This window comes from Psammomys obesus, unplaced genomic scaffold (genome assembly GCF_907164565.1).
Source record: "Psammomys obesus unplaced genomic scaffold, mPsaObe1.curated_primary_1811, whole genome shotgun sequence".
NCBI lineage: Eukaryota > Metazoa > Chordata > Mammalia > Rodentia > Muridae > Psammomys > Psammomys obesus.
The window spans coordinates 2,325,355-2,335,476 of record NW_026590503.1 but is presented as its reverse complement, the minus strand read 5'-3'; the positions used below and the strand labels follow the sequence as shown (position 1 = coordinate 2,335,476).

The window sequence follows — 10,122 nt, the reverse complement described above, 5'->3', positions numbered from 1 at the left end:
GTGTGTGTGTGTGTGTGTGTGTGTGTGTGTGTGTGTGTGTGTGTGTGAATTCACTGTGCTCCTGCACAGGTCCTGCTCCTCTGTCCAGGGTCTTCCCTGGTCTCACCAGTCTTCCCCCTCCCCCCAGAGCTATGGTTCTCCTAGCTCCACTCTGCTCCACATTCTGCTTTCTCTACAGTCTGAGCAAAACCCACCCTGCAGCCTGTGGAGGTTCGTTTGCTCCTGGCGCCTTTACTCTTGGAGTCTTCTGAGGCGGCTCCTGCCCATCCTCCCCTCCATTTTAAGAACCAGGGAACTAAGAGGAAGTGTCACTGTTATCACTTCCTGGTACCCTGTTAGCTGGGGAGCAGCCTGGCAAAGAGGACGGTGGGAGTCAGGCTGGGGCGTGCACGTGAGATGGGCTTCACAGGAAACACTTCAGGGGCCGAGATGTCCGGGCAGAGGAGAAGGACCATGGAGAAAGGGAAGGAGGACACTGCGGCCTCTGGCAGAGCCACATGTACTGCGTGCAGAAGCAGGGAACAGGAACTGGCAGCTCAGCAGTTAGGAGCACAGAGTGGGCTCAGCAGTTAGGAGCTTGGAGTGTGCTCGCAGAGGGCCTGAGCTCATTTCCCAGCACCCAGCTGCATGGGGTCTGATGTCCTGTTCTAGACTAATGTGTGCGTGCACACACACACACACACACACACACACACACCCTACACTCACATAATTTTTAAAACAAAAGGTCAAGGAAAACTAGTTTTAGGCAGAGAAAGGGTTGCTGTTGTTTTTAATCTTGCGCGTGTGGTGTATGTGCATGTCTGTGCACTGGCCGTGTGAGGGGCGTGCATGCGTGCGCCTGGGTGTGAGGCCACATACTTGTGCTGGGATCTTCATTGTCCACATGATCTTTTGAGGCTTCCACTTCCTCAGAGCTCTCCACCTGGCCAGACGGCCTGGCCAGTGAGCTCAGGGTTCTGCCCGCCTGTGTCCTGAGCATTAGGCTCACAGGTGCGAGCGTCTGTGTGCGGCTTTCCTGGGGTTCTGACTCAGGCCTCACTCCCAGGTGGTCTGCCCCGCATACAGGCGGCCTCAGAACCAGCCTCCCATTAGCTCACTGTCGAGCACTTCCCAAGCACCTGTCCTCGGCTCGCTTGGGACGTCACCCTGTGCACAGTCCGGAACTGACAGCCAGTTTTTCTGTTGGAGGCTTTACCCTGGCTGGTGTCTCCCCACCTGTCTGCTTATGTTGGTAGATGGATTTTTGGATTTTTTTTTTTTTTTTTGGAGGGCGCCTGTTCCATTATCCAGAAAGGCTCCTCTTAACACCTGGACATGGTGGCTCCTTCCAGCAGCCCCAGCACTGAGGCAGGAGGATTGAGTGAAAGACCAGCCTTGGCTACATAATGAGCTAAAGGCCAGCCTGGGCTTCAGGGTGAGAGCCTGTCTCAAAACATCAAGAATGACTAAATTGGCTAAATGTCATCCAATTTGGACAAAGCCGGGGCCTAATCCCAACCTGGTAAAGCCTCTCATAGATTAGTGAGTCCTGCTGTCTGTTGATGGGATGAAAAGATGGAATTTGGGGTGATCACAAGGCTCAGTGGGTAAGGTTCTTGTCAAGCGAGTGTGAGGACTGAGCAGAAAGACGGAGGGCGTAAGTCCCTGTGGAGGCCACAGCTTGCAGCATTGTCCCATGGAAGGTGGTTTTCTTTGCTGTTCTGAGGGAGAAGCCATTTCCTCAATGAATCGAGTGGAGCCTCCCCCTCGGAGGGAGGTGGCGCAGTAGCACCTTGCCCCAGGAATTCTGGCTGACTCTGCAGATGCTCCGAGAGCAGGCGAGACCTCAGGGAGTCCATTTGCTCTGAACCAGATGCAGACTGGGTAAGTACACAGGGAAGGCGCAGCCCAGCCCTCCCACCCACGACTCTCTCAGGCACACTGCTCAGTTGCCATGGCAGCAGGGACCCCAGCTACATTCTGTGGGGAACCCTAACTGAAGATTTTGAAGGAGGGTTGGCAGGACTCGGCTCTGCAGGATTCCTGACCCCACCAGATATAAGGAAGGCCAGGGAAACCATTCCTTATCCAAATTGTGAAACCATGGCCCCGTTCTCACAGAACAAAGATGGCCTTCAGCGTGTTTCCCCTTCCCTGAAGAGCTTAGGTGAATGGAATGGTGGTTGTGTGGCTCAGGGTTAGTGTTGTGGCCTCAGGTACTTAGACTCAGAAGTTGTGAGGCCTGACAGGGAACTCTCAGACAGGGAGTTAGGGAAACTGTGGGCTGGGTTGATGGTGCAGACAGCACAACACCTGCCCTGTGAACAGGACGACCCGAGTGCGAATCCCCAGGAGCCGTGGAAAAGGGAGGAAGATTCCTGGGACTTACTAGACAGGCAGTCTAGCCAGTCAGTGAGCTCCTCTTGCCCCAAATGATGGAGAGTGACTGAGGACGATATCCAACACCCACCACCGCCTCACACACACCCACGAGCATGCACACACACACGCCACACACAGCACAGCCATGCACACACACAGGCCACACACATACACAGAACAGCAGCCTTGGTGTAACGCTGTGCAGACTTTGGATTTTACGTCTGTCTCCCGAGTCGTATTTACTTGTCCTGGTTCCTGAGTCCCTGAGTCCATCAATGGCGAGGCTCGTTCTTTCTCTGTCTTAACGGCCTGGACGTGTTTGCACATGTCTGACTAGTTACTTGTATGCTGCCCCTCAGTCTGGGTTAACTGATGAACCCTCGGCAGAACAAGGTAGGTCACCTGGGAAAGGCCCTACCTCAGGACAGCCTCTCGGGACTTCGTGGCTTCCCTGTGTGCAGAGGAACACCACCTCAGCACGCTTGGCACAATGCGGGTGGCCGGACTCCACAGTGTGGACCTGCCATTTCCCCTGCACCTACCAAACACTGCTGAGAGAGGCCCGTCTCCCGTTGGCCACCGCCTCCGGCTGAGGCCATTGTCACACACTGGCCTGCTTCTGGCCTCTGCCGTCTCCGTTTCTTTCATAGTTTTCACTGGAATCCTTGTCAGCTCTTTCTGGTGTACTCAGATATAAGTGTGGCTCAGTGTGGACTCACGGGCGTGCGTCTGTTCTTCCATCTGTAGTCTGTCTCCCACCTGTCTTGGATGCTCACATTGCTTCAGCTCTGGCCTTTGGTGACACCTTCTGGTGGTCCCAGTGCCCTTTTGATGCCTGCATCTTTCCTTCTTACGTCACGTCTTCTGGTACCCAGGCCGTCCATGCCCCCCTCTGCCTCCTAATGCGAGGGTGGATAGAAGCTGTGACCCGAGCAGCGCATGTCCGTGAGGAAGGTGCTGTCCCAGCACGCTCTAGCTCAGGGCGGCATGGCAAGCTGCTCAGGGTCTCATTGCCAGCGAGGGCCGGGCCTGGCTAGGCCGTGTGGGTCCAGGCTTTGCATGTCTAGCCCGTCATGGATCTGCCCTCTCAGCTGAAGACACGGCTCCCAGCTTTGCTGCTTCTGGAATCTGTCATGTGTCTCCCTTAACAGAGGTGTTGACACTTGTGCCTTGCTAGACAGTATCCGTGTGCCAGGGCAGCTCTAACAGATGCCACACGAGCAGGCTTAAACATCAGAATTCTTTCAGAAGCCAAGGTCAGGATGTAGGCAAGGATGGTTTACAGCAAGAGCCCCAAGGAAGGGCCTGGAGCAGGCCTTTCACTGCCTCTCTGCAGCGTCTGCCCGCACAGCTGTCTCTGAAGCTCAGTATCTGCTTCTCGAGCCTGCCTGACTCACCAGCTCGGAGTCCATGCAGTTAGTTAGTTAGGTTAATGCAGCTGCCGCCGAGCACATCTTCTCTCCAGTGCGGCGGCCTCGTGGCGCCGGAGCCAGCGGGCTGCCGTGTGAGCGCAGAAGGGCGCGCAGTTCAGCTCAGGCCGAGGCACCTGTCCTGTTCATCACACGGCTCACTAGCCGGCCATGCTGAAGAGCAGGTGTCAGCGCCGACCTGTGAGCTAGCGGGGCAAGCCTCGTGGCCCAGGAGCAGATGTCCAGGCAGCAGTCTGGGGCGGGGAGGCGGACAGGGGCTGGGGTAATGATCTGAGCTGGGGGCCCAGCCTTCCCGGGGAGGGTCTGGAGCTAATGGAGCACTGCGTTCTCATTGCAGGTGATAAATCTTCCTAATAGCATTTCAAACTCGGTGCTCTGCATTTAAATATTTTAATATTAATTTATTCTAATGCTACCTCAAGTGGATAGTAACACCGCCATCCACTGAATTAAAAAGAGAAAAGAGAAATCCTAGGCGATCCTCATGAACTCTCTGCTCCAGGAGGGAATCCAGGCAGGAGTGAAAGCCACCCCATCCGTGTCTTGGAACCGTCAGGGCCAGGAATGTGGCCACAGTGGCCAGCTGCCAGCACCACGTGCCAGCCTTCGGTATTTGCCAGTGTGCGGCTCCCAGGCCACGGAAGCCTTTCTGTGCATGCTCTGGATAAAGGTGGAGGTTCTTCTGAAGATCCCTTCTGTAAAATGAAAAAGAAAGCGCGCTGTGTGGCCAGGCACGGTGCACACCTATAATCCAAGTAGGCAGGAGACATAGATGGGATCGCCACACACATTCAAGGCCAGCTCGGTGTACCGAGGCACAAGGTTTCCGTGAAACCCTCTCTCCCTCTGTCTCTGTCTCTCTTGCAGAAAGGTTGTGTTTTATTTATAATACGAGCATACATATAGTAGTAAACAGAAACAAGGGAGCAGAAGTAACAATCTGTGTCCAGTAGAGGGCACTGGAGGGCCACTGCCAGGGATTCCTTAGCATCTCCAAGTGTGGCTCTGCGGCTTTGCAGTGTCGCCCTGGCAGCGGCCTTTCTGCAGCTGTCCCGTGAAGACCATAGCCACCAACAGCCTTGCCCAGCGGTGGGACCCCACTGCTCCTGTCCCCAGCCACACAGCTCCTCAGCTGGCACCCTTGAAAGCGGTTGTGATACGTCCTGCAGCTCCCGATGACCCCACAGAAAATCTCTCTGTGTAGCGGCTGAGCCACTTCCTAACAGTGCTCGCTGCCAGCATGAGGGGGCCATGCGGGATCTTCTTCCTTATCTCATAGCTAATAGGTCATGGAATTAAATGTCCAAAGGAAACAACTGGAGCCAGAGAGGTACAAATGCCCCTAGCTGGGCCAAATCCCACTGTCCTGGTGGGTAATCAGCATGCTGACACAGAGCTTTCTGTTTGCATTCTGAGAGTGGCTTAGATGGAGTTCTGTGCAGTGGAATAGCAAGCCTGATTATACGGTTATGACAGAGACTGGAAGGCACCAGAGCCAGCCAGCAGCTGCCTTAGTTGGCTCTGTTGCCGTGATGAAGACCTGACCACAAGGCAGCTGTCCGTACGGGGTTTAATCGGCCTACGGGTTGTGTATAGTTAGTCTATCAGCCTCGGAAGCTGAGGCGGGAACCAGGGCCGGGGAGAAATGTTGCTTATCCGGCTTGCTTCCCCATAGCTTGTTCGGTCTGCTCTCTTACACGGCCCAGGACCAGCATGTCAGAAGTGGCACGGCCCGCAGAAGCTGGTTCACCCCACATCAAGCACTAAGGGCCTTCCCCACAGGCTTGCCTGTGGCCCAGAGGGAAGGAGGTATCTTCCCAATTGAGGCTCCTCCTTCTGCTGAGATAACTCTGGCTTATGTCAGGTTGGAAACAAAACAAAGGCTAATCAGGGCTGGGGGGGGGCACATAAAGGCAAGAGGATCACAAGTCTGAGACTTATCACAGTGTGATTCTATCAAAAACACAACAACAACAATAGCAAAACCATTAGGAATGTATCCAGAATGAAAACAACAACTTTGTGAAGAAGAGCTAAGAGCCAACATGGGGGGGGGGGGGGGGGGGTGTCTGCCCGGCTGTGGGGCTGTGCTTGGCATGAGGGGGTGCCTGGATGATGAAGAATAAAGGTGGCAGGGTTCAGAGAGGACAGCAGCTGAAGAACAGGGGCCCATGTGGGATTGTGGCACAGCTGGCACCCTGCCTTAGAGAAGGGAGAAATGTGTGGACAGGGTCAGAACCAGGAGGCACACAGAAGTCACTTGCAATTTTTGCCACATTTTCCATTTTTGTTGAAGTGGGCATTTCCATAATAAGTGGAGAAGTGGAAAGACATCTTTATTCAGGTCACGCTGTCCTGTCACCTAGCCTGAACCTGGGGCATTTTGCTAATATAACAGGGTCAAGATTTAAAGTGATTCCTTCAGATGTAAACTGAAAACTTGAAGCTGTGTTCAAAACACAGAAAAGACGTCCAGAGATTGTTTCTGGCCTGTCAGCTGTCCCCAGCTTTGTCTGACTATCAGTCACAAAATTAGAGAAGTTGACAAAACAAATGGACAACAGTCTAAAATTTGCAAGCTGAGGTGTTCCATGGGAACACGGAAGCTGTGGGGATGGAGGCTTCTGCCATGTCGTCTGCCCTGCTGACAAGCGAGCTCCAGAGCAGACAGCAGACAGCTCAGCCGGCGGGAGGTCGGAGAAACAGGGCGCCCAGAGGCAGCCCCTCCGCTGGGCTTTCTCTGCTCGGCTGCTGGTTCAGCTTTTGGGTGAGGCTGGGAAGCATGCCTGTGGTCCCGATGTCAGCTGAGTGAGATGCTCCCTGAGGGTGTGCATGGCACGGACTTGCGTCGGCGGTTGACACAGTGTGTCCTGCAGGGGGCAGCTGAAACCGTGTGTTGTGACACACCTTCAGGGCCGCTTCCCTGGCTAGCTTTCTGTCTCACCCACTGCTGCTGTTGACTTAACGTACGCCAACGGTGCACCTGTGTGTGGGTTTTGTGCGTATGGAGGATAGAGGACAGTCTTCCAGCATTCCTCAAAAGCCATTCTGTTCTATTTTATCTTATTTTATTTCTGGCATGGGCAGTGAGTGCTGGGAGGTCAGAAGAGGGTGTCGGATCCCCAGAGCTGGAGTTCCAGGTGGCTGGAGGTGAGTCACTGGAAATGGAAGGGGACGCTAGGAACTGAACTCTGGTCTTCGCAGGAGCAGCTAGTACTCTTAACTGCTGAGCCACCTCTCCAGGGCTCCACTACTTTTTTTGAGACGAGATCTCTTGCTGACAAGGAACTGTCCAGGGAGGCCGTGAGCCCTGGGCATTTGCAGTCTCTGTTTCTCCCAGCACAGGGATTACAGCCATGTGTCACGATGCCCAATTTTCTTCATGGGTGTGAGGACCAAACTTATAGAGTGGCCAGGTGGTGGTGCACGCCTTTAATCCCCGCACTTAGGAGGCAGGGGCAGGTAGATTTCTCTGAGCCTGGTCTGCAGAGCAAGTTCCAGAACAGCCAGGGCTGCACAGGGAACCTCTTTCTTGGGGTGCAGGGAGGGGAGGAGGATGTCCTAGGAAATGAAGACAAAAGCCAAGGCAGACACACTGACACTGCGGACTAAGCTACCGCCCAGCCCCTGCTGGACACTTTATAGCCTAGGCTGTTAAGGTGGGAGCCGTGTCTGGGCTCTGGCTCTGGGCCCTCCCTCTGCTTACAGTGTGCACACTACCTGGAGTGCTTCCCCTCCGTCTTGGCTGTCGTCGGCCCGACGGTGTGCTGGCAAACACATAACCACAGGCTCTCCTAAGGGGAAAGCCCTGACTTTCACTCTGCTGGGAGGCAGTCGACGAATGCAGGGTTGGGAAGAAGCGAATACAGCCACCCTTCCTTGTCAGTCTGCGCGGCTTCTGGCTGTCCTTGGCTCCGTCTCTCCTTAAAGGCGCCTTCACCTCTGGCCGCTCATGCTAGCACATAGGCTGTGGAGCTCCGTAATGGCATCTCACTCATTGCTCTCCCTTGTGCTGTGCAGCCCTAACATCGGCCTCTCTGTTTCTCAGGCTGTGCCCCATGAAGACAGGACCACGTGATCTTCCTTTGTGATTTTTTGGTATCTAACTTATGTGTAGCCTGGCCTGGCACATAGCTGTCACCAACAGATGAGCACTGGATGAGAAGCTCTCCCTTGCCAAGATGATGTAAGTTTTATTCTCCAGTTCCATTCCATTGTCTCCTGTTCTCAGAAGTGAGCCTTCTCCAAGCACGCCCTCAGAATACGTCATCCCGACCTGTCACAGATGAAGCCCCTGCGGGGCTGAGCAAGCACCGGGTGGGGGAGGCGGCTGCAGAGCTGCTTTCTCTAGCTGGCTCGTGACAGCCGGAACGTCAGACAGCGGCGGAGGTCTGTCTACTGCAGCAATTGCTCGTCTTTGAGCCTCCTGTTTTCTTCTCCTAAAACCCTGTCATGGTCACTTTTGAACTAAATAATGACTGTGATTCAGTCAAAAAACAAACTCGGGCACCCACTGGTTGCTGCTTTCACGGACCTTCGTGTTAGGAAAGAAAACACGACAAAGAAGGACAGATGTCATAAACATGCCGAGAAGTGCTGTCATCCCACCACCAGTTTTTAAGGCTGTGTGTCTTTCCCGGAGGTGGGATGTGACAAGCTGGTTCTATGGAGGAGGAGTTTCCATTGCAAACTAGATGCCGCATCATTCTTTATAAAGCCTTGATTTCAATGGCTGGGCTGACAGAGCAAAGAAGGACAAATACTGTAACTGTCCTGATAATGATAAAAATGTTTACCGTGTTGGCTAATTTTCTGTCCACTTGACACGGGTTAGAGTCACTTGAGAGGGAGGAACCCCAGTTGAGAAATTACTCCATAAGATTGGGCTGTAGGCAGGCCTGGAGGGCATTTTCTTGATTGATGGGGGAGGGCCCAGCCCACTGTGGGTGGGGCCATCCCTGGGCTGGTGGTCCTGGGTTCTGTAAGAAAGCAGGCTGAAGGAAGCCATGGGAGCAAGCCAGTAAGAGCACCTTCCATGGCCTCTGCATCAGCTCCTGCCTGTGAGTTCCTGCCCTGTTTGAGTTCCTGTCCTCACTGCCTTTGATGAGCTATTATGTGGAATCGTGAGCGAAATAAACTCTTTCCTTCTCAACTTGCTTTTGGTCACAGTGTCTCCTCACAGCAAGCCCAGTCCCAGCTAAGACACTTACAGTCTTCTGTAAGCACACAGGGCAATTTCAAAAGATGAACTTTCTCTATTCTACCATGACTCTCAGTTTCGGAGCAGGAAAACAGGATTGTAACTTTCTGTCTCTAAAACATTTTTTAAATGATTAGGCAATACTAATTGGGGAAATATGCCTACGGTGTGTCAGCTGACGCGTGACAGCAGACAGCTTCTATTCCAGTGTTCACAAGTAAGAAAAAAGGCAGCTTAAAAAAAACATTAACAGCAAGCACTGTGACCCCCAGAGTGAGCCATTTACTGCGTTTCAGATCCGGGTCAGTGATTCGTGGCCACGAGTATGTGCATTTAGATCTGTGCAGGCAAGGTGCCTTGCAGCTTTCAGTGCCTTTGCGGCCACTGCGTCTGTGATGGAGGAGAGGGAAGCATGGAGGACCGGAGCAGCGTGTGTGAGGTGGAGAGAGGCTGAACCTCCTCAGATGTCTGAGGCCTGAGCCATTGCTGGAGGCCAAGTTCATGGGCATAGCTGTGCTTCTGCCTGGGGCCTTGCTGATGCCCCTGGTCCCTGCTACCCCAGGGGCTATGTCTGAGTCCATTGTCCTGCGGCCAGGGCTATGTCTGAGTCCACTGTCCTGCGGCCAGGGCTATGTCTGAGTCCACTGTCCTGCGGCCAGGGCTATGTCTGAGTCCACTGTCCTGCGGCTAGGGCTATGTCTGAGTCCACTGTCCTGAAGCCAGGGCTATGTCTGAGTCCACTGTCCTGTGGCCAGGGGCTATATCTGAGCCCACGGTCTTGTGTTCACCAGGGCCACGTTGATGACCTTGGAGGCCCAGTTGCCGCCTAGAGCCACGCGATGTCCGTGGTTTGTGTCGCCGTCTGAAGCCATGCTCCGTGTGTGGGCCATGCTACCACCTGGGACAGTGTTGGTGTCCAAGGCCCACGATGACAACCGAGGCCATGCTGAGGACCCTGGCGAATGCTAACGCCAAAGGCCACGTGCAGGCTCCTGGTCCTTGTTCCTGCGGACTGTGAAGGACAAGGGAGGCTCTTCTGCTGTGGCATCAGTGACTGCATTCTCACAGCTGGGAAAGAGAAGCATAGAAAGAAGGCTTCTTGAACTCCCACCCCCCCAGAGTAACAAT

General features: G+C 54.1%; 1 long non-coding RNA gene across 1 annotated transcript in view; it reads left to right on the top strand.

The window, feature by feature from the left end:
• The window catches only part of LOC129677001 (uncharacterized), a 10,352-nt gene extending 1,406 nt beyond the window's left edge, over positions 1 to 8,946 (top strand). Inside the window, exon 2 of the long non-coding RNA XR_008720154.1 lies at positions 7,843 to 8,946. This is a non-coding gene — a long non-coding RNA (uncharacterized LOC129677001). The remainder of the gene's footprint in view (positions 1 to 7,842) is intronic.
• The last annotated feature ends 1,176 nt before the right edge of the window (positions 8,947 to 10,122 follow it).